An 11874-nucleotide genomic window follows, 5' to 3' on the forward strand; every position below is an offset into this window, starting at 1 on the left:
CAAGCTGACTGTTTTCAGGAAAGAGACGCTATGAAGTCTCTCACCTCTTCACCGGACTTGTTTTGCTTCCAATGAAACCGTCAGATTGACGCATCACAGGAAAAAACCCTCTTCTTTATTTACAGCTTGAATAACCCTTTTTGCCCTCTTCCCCCACTCAAGATGAACACTCCTTTCTCTCAGATAGGTCGAGTTCATCATCAAATGAATCTCCTTTCAGAGATGAAGAGGAACAGAACTGTCATAATCATGTCTTATAACTTATTTCTTTGCAATTGTAAATTAGGTAACGACTCTGATGTTCTGTGTCTTCTTGTCTTCTTGTGACAAGAATTATCAAGTACACCCTCCAGAGTAAAAGCACTCTGGGCCTCTCCTCTGTTTTCCTAGCCCTCCTGCCCAAATGGTTTAGGACTATGCCTCTCTTATCACACATTCCATCCTATAATGGTTTCTGCACTCATCCAGATTTTAAGCAAGTTCTAATTGTCATTAAACCAGGAACTTATGCTCTTAATGTTAACAGATTAAGAAACAGCTATAGAAGTTGATAACACTGAACTTTTCCCCGTGTCTCTGTGATGAAATTTGATTAAAATCAATTTTAATGTTTAATGTGTCCTGTGTTCGGTGAAACCACAGCACCTCCTGATGATAAGCCCTGGTACGATTGGGACAGACCTTCAGGAGATCTTTTGTGTAATAAGTTCCTTGATAACCAGTAAATGTTTCTGATATGTTTTGTTTTAACAAGTATTAAGCTAGAACCAGGAGGAATAAGTAAGTGATCAATTCTACTAGTTCTACGGTATATTCAAGTGTGTTTTTATTTTGATCCTGTTTTAATTTCCTTTAATTGTTCAGTGATTTTTAATCATGACATAATCCTTTTTCATGATAGACAAAGTTCATCTATTGAGCCATGGTGAGATTCTGTGAAAGGTGAAGTACGGTTTTGAAACGTTTAAAACTATAGTTTAGTTTAAGTGAGTTCCTGTGAAAGACAGCACACTCTCAAGCGGTAACTCCCCGCTGGGCAGTGAGCCAGAATCGTCACCGGCTCAGTACTGGACCAGCCACACTCTTCCTAAGACATCGGACCGTGGTCCCCAACCGGCTGATTCCCGATGAGCTGACACTCGGCCATTGGACCGGGACTTCCGGCTAGAGTCGCAAACCACCGGAGAGGAACCCTCCGCCGCTGACTCCGCCACTCTGCTAAGAAAGTAGGCTCTCCATCACCCATAACAGCTGGATTCACACATGATAAATGAGTGGTGTCTTAGGGTTCTGATCTTTTAGTTTAAGAGAAATTTGGTAACATTTCCTGTTACCTGTTGCTATTCATTTAAATTGCCATTTCATTTATTTAATCTGAATTATTTAGTCAATAAACCTATTTAACCGTATGTCGTTGTCTGTGCAGGTTTGTTTTTAATGTGGAGAACCGATGGAAACTGTGTAGAATTCACTACTTCATTTATGAGATTGAATAAATCGATTTAAAATTGATTAGAATTGATACAAGTTAACCTTGTTTAGTCGGATTTGATTAATTACCTCCGGATTATTCAAATAGACAAAACATCGGCGGTGGTGCCCCATTAACGAGTGTTAATCGCCAGTGATTAATAAATTACAATTATTACTAGTGTATCTCCTACACTGTGTCCTTCTCATGTCTATACCAGGCTCCGTTCCCATAACAAGAAGCACATATCTCTCTTTGTGCAGACAGTTTGATCATTTATTGATCACTTTAAGTATATACAAACTACACACTAGACATCAAACTTAAAAATTCACTCAGGATTCAATTTAAGTTATCACATATTGTATAGTTGAAAATCAATAATAGCTGTGTTTGTGGAACATAGACATTACTAGTATTCATTGCAAGCTGGGAGGAGGCAAAACACGTGAATTACTGATCATGTCATGTGATTATTTCTAACAAAAATATAGAACACTGCATATATTTGATTCTTAAGCAAACATCTTAATCATCTATGTGTCTTAAAGAATATTTTTCAATTTATCATGCTAAAATGGATTCAGGGACGCAGGCTTGCTCCTCTCCAGCCCCTGTGTTTTGCAAGCGTAGAGGGGGCCACTACCTTGGAGAGGTTACTAGCACGATCACAAGGTAGTATGATGTCGTCTTCTGCTGCAAATCCCTGATCTTTATTCATCACATATTTTATGACTAGAAATGGGTAAACAATAATCATAAAAGTATAGCTGTAAACATTTGAGAAAAAATGATTAGTGAACTTGTTACTAAATGTCAAAACTTTTCATAATAGTATAAGCTTGAGAAAAATAATACTGATATCACACACAGTGACTTCATTAGTCTCTGTGTGTTCTTTCAACTCACCACACCTTACACGTCTTCATCGTCAGAGTCAGGATAAGGAGGAGGGGACCAACCAGGGTGAGGGAACAGATCAAGGGAATTATCTTCTGAATATGGAGGTGGTTCCAGTGATGCCATTCCAGTTGACGTTGAGATGGACCTATCTATGGCTCTAACAATTAAGACTCTAATGCAATTACGTCTCTGGAATCAGCTACCCGACTATCTGAAAAAAATTATTCATTTAACATCATTTAAAAAGGCTCTCAAAAAGTACCTAATCAGTCAAACCATGTACCATCAAACATAAGACAATTATTGTCATGATTTTCCTTTGTCTCTCTCTCTCTCTCACACTTCTTATTCTTTCCTTATCATCTCATTCATTATTTCTGTTTTGTATTATTCATTTATGTATGTATTTTTTCCCCTTACTTCCTTACATTTACTGTTTAATCACTTACTTTTCTACTTATTTTTCATTATTGTTTAATTATTTTCCTATGTTATTGTTTTTAAACTGTATTAAATTTGATCTTTGAATATGTGGGTGAGGTTTTCATATAAGCCCTTTTGGGTTTCATACCTCCCCTTTGCACATCCCTGTCATGTTGATTGTTCATGTTGTTTTTTTCTTTATATGATATTGTTTGTGCTAAATAAATAAAAAAATAAAAAAATGCAAGGAATGATGCAACAACCACACAGTCCCATGCAGCGCTGCCCCTCCCTAAACGCAGAACACGCGCTGTTCGTAGGGCCCCACGATCCGTGGGGGGGCCCCATTTTGCGCAAGGGGACGCTTTCTCTGCAAATGCGCAAAGGATGCGCATCGCTGCCGTGAGGCGCGCGTAGAGCACCAAGTCAGTCCGAGGCAGGAGAGAAAAAAAAGAGACGAGTAATCTGACACCGCACACGTTGCCGCAACGATTGACAGCACGCAGCATCTGACCAATCAGCGGTCAGATGCGCCGACAGGCAGTTGGATGCAGGTGGAGAGATGGCCTCTAAACGGCAATATGAATCAGGAGCAAGCAAAAGAAAGACAAAGTCAAACCAAGAGGAGGCTCGTGCTTCACTTGAAGGTGGGTATGTTGTTGAAATAAAAAAGAAAACTTTGTGGCATAAACACCCCAGCTGCTAGCCTGCTAATCATGAGACAGAAGAGAGGATAATTCTGTCTAGATGTGGACTGGAGATTAAATTTTCCAGCGGCCCTGATTATCATTTATTGTATGTCTTGTTAACTGCATGAACATTCACCTCTGTTGAAAAAGGAGCGGTTAATTGACCAGTTGGTGGTCGTATGTTGGCTCAGGTTTATAGCCTATCAATCTATGCTATCAGTAGAAGTTTTGGGCTGTTTTTATGGAGGTAAAATGTCGCCATCTCTTGGTGAATTTAATTCATTACGGTCATATAAGATTAGATAAAATAAGATAAATTAAGATAATCCTTTATTTGACCCACAATGGAGAAATTTGAAGTGTTGCAGCAGCAAAGAGCAGTGTGAATATAGAACCTAATTACTAAATGTATAAATAAGTATATAAAAATATTTAAATATAGAAATATCATCAAATCAAATCATAATGCATATTATTATTAGTTGTAGTCGTATTTGCATTAATTGTGACAGGTTTGCTGTGTAGCCTTGACAGATGAGGCATGATGAGTTTGTCGTTGTGCGTGCAGTATAATTGACATACTGCATCCACAGATTCTTTAAGAGCCATCCAGGGGCCCTGTCTGGTCCATAGGGGTCAGAGGTCAGGTGTCTTTTGGTTCTGTGTAGAAGTGCAGTGTTGTTGTGAGTGGTAGTGTTTTGTGAGACACTTTTGCTGGGATGAGTCGAAGGCCATAATATGGGTACCACTATGATGACAGCAATCCCCACAAGACAGCACAAGGTGCCTCGGAGACCGCACATGCCTGGCTGCCTGAATGGATGCCACGGACGTTGACGTCTTTCCACGTTGCACACAGGTGAATCAGTGCTTCGATCAATCGGCGCTCCGAAAGTTGTTTCCTCCCACAGTATGTCAATACTGTGACCGTCTGCTTCTCTTCCTGGCGTTATGAACACTCCTGGTCCTCAGCGTGTTGTGGAGTTGGGACCTTCCTGCAGTGGCTGGCGTGTGCCCAGGTGGCTCTCTCAGCGATTTTGACGGCAGTGTGGGTGGTGAGGAGGACCTGGAACGGGCCGTTCCACTTTTTGGACCTCCAGTGTTTTTGCCTGAGGTCACGAATCACGATGTAGTCGCCTGGAGTAAGGCTGTGGAGAGGATGGTTGGCCGGAGCAGGAAGGGCGTCCTTTACCAGTCTGTGGATTTGAGATAAAGCAGAGGACAACGTCTGGCAATATTGCAACATATCATTTTCACAGAAACAGGTCTCAGGGAGTGGTCTATTAACAGGCCCTACTCCCAGTTCGGGAGGCCTGCCAAGGAGGATTTCAAAGGGACTTAGATTTGTGCGCGCTCTTTTTCTCATTCTCATGTACATTAGCACAATCGGCAGGGCTTTAGTCCATGAGTTTCTTCACAGCACTTTGCAAGTTTTGATTTCAAAGTGCAATTTTCTCTTTCCACTGCACCCCCACTCGCTGGATGGTAGGAGCAGTGTTGTCTCAAGTCAATCCCAAGAAAAACCTCCTAGCTGTTTAATAGCTTCACTCACAAATGGTGTACCATTATCACTACTTATTTTCCTGGGGATACCCCATCGTGGTATCACACACATCATCAGGGCCTTGGTCACAGCAGCGCTGTCCTGCTTTGAGGTGGGAAACACCTCAACCCATTTGGCAAAACAAGGCAATATTTCTTGCCTTCACTTCGGGTTAGTTCAATGAAATCCATCATGACATGTTCAAAAGGTCCCTCTGGTTGTGGATGTGCTGCTTGTGGCTGTCGTGTAGTTTTACCTGCATTATGTGTAGTGCAGATGTGACAGGATTGGCAAAATCTTTGAGCATAGGCTGTAAAGCCTTTTGTGAACCAATGTTTTTTTATCAGATCAAACATTCCCCCATTCCCCCCCCAATTTGGCAAAATGTGGAAAAAAGTGTTTTGGTAAACATGGTTTACTGTCAGGTCCGTGCCAGATGCCGTTAGTGTATGTGCAGTCGTGTGATCGCCAGATTCGTTTTTCATCAGCAGAAGCGCTAATATCTGTGTGTGTGTGTCAGAGTCGGAAGCACTAGTGTCTGTGTGTTTTTCAGGGTCAGAGTGAAGCAGGGTGTGGGTGTGTCTTACTCCATGTTTTCCAGCAGCAGCTTTAGCAGCTGCATCTGCTCGTGCATTTCCAGAGTGGTATTCCAGAAAGGAGGTTCAACAAACTCTGAGTCTATCCCTGAACTCTGAGTTGACTTACCCTGTGAAGTGAAACTCTGAGTTTTCAGTTCCAGGATAGCTGATCTGAGTTAGGTAAGTCAACTCTGAGTATGTTAACTCTGAGTTGAGCTCGTGCCTGACGACTAGTAAAAAGCCATCATCAATGGAGCTCCGATACTGTGATTCACCATGGCAACAGGGGAGAAAACAGGAAGCAGACGTTTTCTGTGGGGAAAAAAAGTAACACGGCTGCGGCCGTAATAAAAATCACTGACAGAGTTTTAGATGCGGCCGTCCTTTCATTTTGAATTTAACATCACTTTCTTTTATATTAGCCTTTGAGGAAGTGGTTGAATGTTGTTCAGTGTTTTATTTGATTTTAGGCTATTTTATTTAATTCAAATCGGCTGAAAATATAAAAACAGTCTCACGATGGCTCCTCACTTTGGTTTTATTTCACATATTAAACAAAGTAAAAGTTTATTCAGTGGATATTTTAACTTGTAGTAGCTTTTACCACCAACAGATGCTGTTTAACACACATCTGTCCTAACATCCTGCTGAGTAGATGAACATGAAGTGGTGCTCACCTCCACCACGTCCGCCAGAGACAGAGGAGCTGGTCCTGAGTCAGGTCGCTGGGTGACCAGAGGCTGAGGGCGTCACTCTCCCCTAGTACCCAACATTGGAGGCAGACACACACGTAGCCTACTGTCTACAGATTTAACTAGAAGTCATTTAATCTTATACTCAATGCGGCTGCAAACTAGAAACACGGACATTGAAATTACGTTGTTGGAAAAAATACAATAGGCTCTACTGATGGTTACTTTTGTAGCTATCTGTGGGAAATAAAGAAAGTCAAATGAAATGTGAGTTATTTCTCTTTTTCTGGCTGCTGAAGGTGATTGATTAACCTGCGAAGTGATTAAAAACAAACAAACAAAAAAAACAAAACAAAGAGGATTGTTCAGATCTGAGAGCACGTCAGCGATGTGTAGCCTGATATTCGCTGTGCGGCCGGAGAATATAAATGACGGACTGATGAGAAGCGGTCTACTGTTCGGTTCAGTCATCGTCGGGGAGTGAGAGCTCATCTAAATGAATCTAAATTCTCCTCCTGGTGTAAAACTATGTGAATTATTTCTGCTTCAACACGATCGGACTGAAGGAAAGGACAGCTGCTGTCAGACAGCTCCGTCAGACTCAGGGTTTCTTCAGGTAAACCTGCCAGTGAGCAGGTTATGTTCACAGAGTCAGTTACCGCAGTAACAGACTCAGAGTTTAAGTTACCTCTCTTTCTGGAACTAAAAACTCAGAGTTTCTCTCATCTCAGGGTTAACAAACTCAGAGTTTTCACAAAACCCGCTTTCTGAAATACCCCCCTGTAGAAACTGAATCACTGTTGTTAGTGTGAGCCTGACATTTACACACAGCAATGGCTCTGGGCAATAACGCAGCATCCAATAATGCAGAAACTTTGTCACCATTCAGAATAGGCTTTCCATCAGATTTTATGAATTTCCTGTGCTTCCATAGAGCACCAAAATCATGCAAAACGCTAAAAGCATAACGACTATCGGTCCAGATCGTTACTGATTTATCTTCTGCTAGTTTACAGGCCTCTGTGAGAGCAACTAAACTCTGCAGCTTGAGCAGAGTAGTGAGGCGGCAAAGAACCTGATTTCAAAGTCTCATGTAGTGAGACTACAGCATAACCAACCTGTTTTTTTACCGGTTTCTGGGTTACGGTATGCTGAGCCATCAACAAACAAAACAAAGTGAGGATTATTCAGTGGAGTTTCAGACAAATTGGTGCAATGGGTGCACACCTCGTCCAACACAGCAACACAGTTGTGATCTTCACCCTCCCCCTGAATGGGAAGCAATGTAGCAGGATTAAGAACAGTACATCTTTTGATCTTGATGTTAGGCATGTCAAGCAAAACAGTATTGTGTCTTAGCCATCGTGCTGTGGAGAGATGTGAGGTTTTCTGTTCAAGCAAAATTAGAGAAACAGCATGAGGAACAAGGAGAGTCAGATCTGAATAACCTACAGTATCCCTTGAAGCCATAACAGCTTTCTCAGCTGCTGCTACAGCCCAGCAGCTACAGGGTCGAGTTTAGCAGAGAAATAAGCCACAGGTCTAAGTTTCCCCCCATGATCTTGGAGCAGCACTGATGTCATACATGCATTCCTCTCATCAACAGTCTGTGTGAATGGTCTGCCTGGGTCAGGTCGCCCTAAAGTAGGTGTGGTCTGTAGAGCTAGTTTCAGGTCAGTGAAGGCCTTTTCAGCCTCAGGAGTCCATGTCACTAAATCATGTGATTGTAGGCTTTTACCATGCACCGTGGCACCAAGTGGTGCTTCTAACACTGCATAGTTAGGAATGAACGTTCTGCAATATGAACACATTCCCAGGAACGAAAGAACTTGTTTTTTGGTTCTAGGCCTGGGAATGTTCTGAATTGCCTCAACACGATTGGGTGAAAGGGATTTCCCGTCGCTGGAAATCTCATGACCCAAAAATGTGACCTTTTGTCGGACATGTTTTAGGAGTCGGATCGTATCGCGTTCGCATTGTTCTTTTGTTGGCGCACAAATCACAAGGTCGTCCACATACTGCAAAAGTGCAGAGCCCTCGGACAAAGCCAGAGGCTCTAGACTTTTCAGCAACGCGTCGTTGTAAACAGTACGGGACTCGCAAACCAGAACTGACTATCTGGATGAACAGGAACACTGAAAAATGCATTGGCCAGGTCCACCACCGAAAACCACTTGTGACAAAATTGTGTAAGGATTAGGAACTTGAGGAGCTCTCGGCTGTACAGCATCATTTACGACTTGCAAGTCTTGTACAAAACACCATTCAGTTGGTTGACCTTTGTCTCTTATTTTCTTCACAGGAAAAAATAGGAGTCCTCACAGGAGAAGTGTCACAAGGCACAATTACTCCTGCCTTTTTCAGGGACTCAAAAACCTTCAATAGCCTCAGGTTTGGCAAGGTGTTGGCAAGGTCTGTAATCAGATTTGGGGGTGATCACCACTGGTTCTGCTGTTTTAATTAGACCAACATCATGTTTTCCTCGAGCCCACAGAGTCTTAGGACTTCCTGGAGGGCTGGGATGGCTGCAGCCTCAGTCTCTGACAGAAAAATGTGCGAGGATGTTATAAGTGGAACTAACTGAACTGTTCGTTGTGTGTGAGTGGTTGCAGAAAAAACCTTTCTAAATGCATGCAGTTTTGGATTGTAAAACACATGTGGGTCATCTGTGGGGTCCCACTTAGTGGTTGATCTACATGCACGTGCAAAAAGACCCAAATCCTCCCATTTATCAGTGTTTGCTTTTTCAAGTGCAATGTGCGGTGCAGAGTTATTTACATAGTACTGCTGTTTTTGAGTGGGTGTAAGTTGCACAGATGCAATGCATTTGTTTTCTGTCCAACATAGGTGTGTGATACACAACCGTTCATTTTTGTATTTGTCATCATACCATTTCTTTTCATACTGTCTATCTGGACCCACTGAAACAAAAGATGTACACTGAAGTGAGTCATTTGGCATGTACTGCACGTGTGTGTGTGGTGGGCCAGGGGGGTTGTGTTTTGTGGCCTCTTCCAAAAATAGACTGCTGATATCGCTCTGCGGTAGCTTCCACTGATAAGCATACAACAGCTGATCAGGGCAATATTTCACAAACAACTGTGCATTTTCATGGGGTTTTATGACTTGAACACCATCCGGTGTGGAAATAAGGATTATTCCCAGTTTGCACATGCGATCTCTGCCCACTAAATTTATAGGGCAGCAGTCTGACAACAGAAATGCATGTTTGAAGTTGGTGCTGTTATCATCGGAACATTTAAGAGGAACAGTAAAATGTTCACGTACTACTACACCAGAAGCACTTGCAGAGTTGACAAAGCAGCCTGACATTTTAGGAGAGCTCAGAAACTCCTTTCCTTTGATCACTGAGTGTGTGGCACCAGAGTCAACAAGGAAAGAAACCATTCTGTCATTCACAGATAGAGAATATGTTGGCATTTTCTTAAAGGCATTGTTTTCATATTACACATATGTACCAGTTGGAAGTGAACATTTTGTTTCAAGGAAGGTTATTGCATCACATAACAATTCAAACCTGTGATCTGTAGTGTGAGATGTGGGTGCGTTACCAGGCTCCAGATGCGTCAGGTGAGTCAGAGTAGAGAATGAGCTGTCCGGCCGCACCCCCCTTCCCTTCTCTCAGTTCGCCTGGCTGGAGGTCGCAGCTAGAGTCTTTGTGCAATCCTTGGCCCAATGTCCTTTTTGTTCACATCGGAGACACACTTCTGGATCATAATAAGAGCGTCTCCAGTCACCGTATCCTCTGCGACCGGTCCTCGCCCTCGTCTTTTGTCATTATAGCGGCCTCGACCTCTCACTGGTGCAGAGTGATACATGGTCATTGCTGCCATATGCAGCTCTTTCTCAGTCTTTTCCTTCTTCTTCTCTTTCTCCTCTTCGATGACCCTCTCAGCGTGCACAGCATGGCGTCGGACTCCCTCAAATCTCTGGTTCTGCCAGCCTACACAGCTGAGCTTAGTTGCTGCACGGATGTCAGGGCGCAAGCCTTTCACGTAACTGTCTCTTAAGTGAGCCTCCCAGGTGGAGACAGTGTCACCAAGAGTTGCTGGTTGTTCGAGCCCACTGTAAATGTTGAATATGTCAGCGAGACGAACGTGATATGCAGCCACAGTTTCACCTTTCGCCTGTACGCAGTCAGAGATCTTAGTAGAGTCCGTCCCAGGTGGGAAGGCAGCTGTAATTACTGTATACAGCGCGGTAACAGCATGTCTATAGTCTTCATTTTCCACGTCGTCCCAGTCATGATGTGAGCGGCGCGTGTCGCCACTTGGAAACAGAAAAGTTCTAAGTCCTCAGCAAATTTCTTTCCACATGTACTCGGCTGTGGCAGGTGTGCCATGGCCTCTTTCACATCAGTGTCAGACCAGGGGCGGAAAATTTGGACGCACCGGGCTCCTGCCACCTCCACCATGGGATAGGTGCCGGTGGCTCCTGTATTATCTTCCTCGTTGGCCTTGCTTCTGGTGTAAGGTCGAGGAGTAAGAGGGGAATGTTCTCCAAAGTTTGCAGCAACATGTGTGATGTGGTTTTGGGTTGCTGTCCTTTGTTGGCACTGAGCTTCGCATCCCCTTGTTTGTGTCCCGCTGCGCTCATATCTGGTTGGGAAGCAGACGATGACGGTTTCTGGTCGTCCAGGTATGGCGGTGGTGCTGGAGACCGTAGTGGCGGTGGTGGTCTCGGCGGTGCTATGGGTTGAACAGGAGGGACGCGTCAAGGTCATAGTCCACTCTGAGACACTGAGGCATAGGACCTGGAAGTGGGGGATACAGAGAAGAAACCCGATTCTGAGAAGACAACTCTGTTCTTTTCTCATCATTTGCACTCTTCTTTTCCTTCTCATTTTGACTAGCACATTTACGTCTCTCCCTGCATCCACTTTCCACATCCTAAAGGCTTTCAAATGCCTTTCAACCTCCCCAAGTTTTTTATGTGACACTTTTCTTTTTGCTTTTATTCTAAAATTAATCTTCTCCTCCAACAGATTCAGCTGTCTCATGCTGAATGTCCCTCTGCAGGGAAAACCAAACTCTCTCACCCAGACATGTTAAGGCTCTATAGCCTCATTACCCTAATTAACTTTCATGTAATTTATGTTTGGGGCAGCCAGGTCTGGTCCTACGCCAGCTTCCTGGTTTTTGCTGGATTTGCCTCCCATTGTTCTACTTGTCACTCGTCCCAGTGCACTTTATATTTATCCTTAAGACCCGGTCGTTACCGTGAATTCAGTTTATTTACGCTACAAATTCTGAAAAAAAGCAGCCAACCAGCGGTGATAACCTTAAGAGACCCCTTGTCTCTGCTTGGTTTCACTCGGCCCTGATTTGGCCCCCAATCCAGCGGTAAAACAGCTTAATAGGATAAACACCTTTTCTTCCTATTAGCTCCGGTGTTCCCAGAACCCGGTATTACTCTGCCCTGAATTGGTTCAAGTCGCCCAACTATCACAATGATCAACAGAAATCCAGCAAAAATTACTAATTTACTTAATTTTTTTTTTTTTTTTCCAAAACATAATTATAATTATTTATTCATTTATTTTCCCTCTTAAAGA

General features: G+C 43.1%; 1 long non-coding RNA gene across 1 annotated transcript; it reads right to left on the reverse strand.

Moving 5' to 3' along the window:
* Nucleotides 1–1733: 1733 nt before the first annotated feature.
* On the reverse strand, nt 1734–11874 carry LOC311253951. Its single transcript, XR_014622085.1, has 2 exons — nt 9872–11874; nt 1734–4682 (listed from the first exon to the last, which is right to left on the reverse strand). It is a non-coding gene; the product is annotated as an uncharacterized lncRNA (long non-coding RNA).

This window comes from Pagrus pagrus, assembly GCF_965226575.1.
Source record: "Pagrus pagrus genome assembly, contig: HAP1_SCAFFOLD_85, whole genome shotgun sequence".
NCBI classification, from domain to species: Eukaryota; Metazoa; Chordata; class Actinopteri; order Spariformes; family Sparidae; genus Pagrus; species Pagrus pagrus.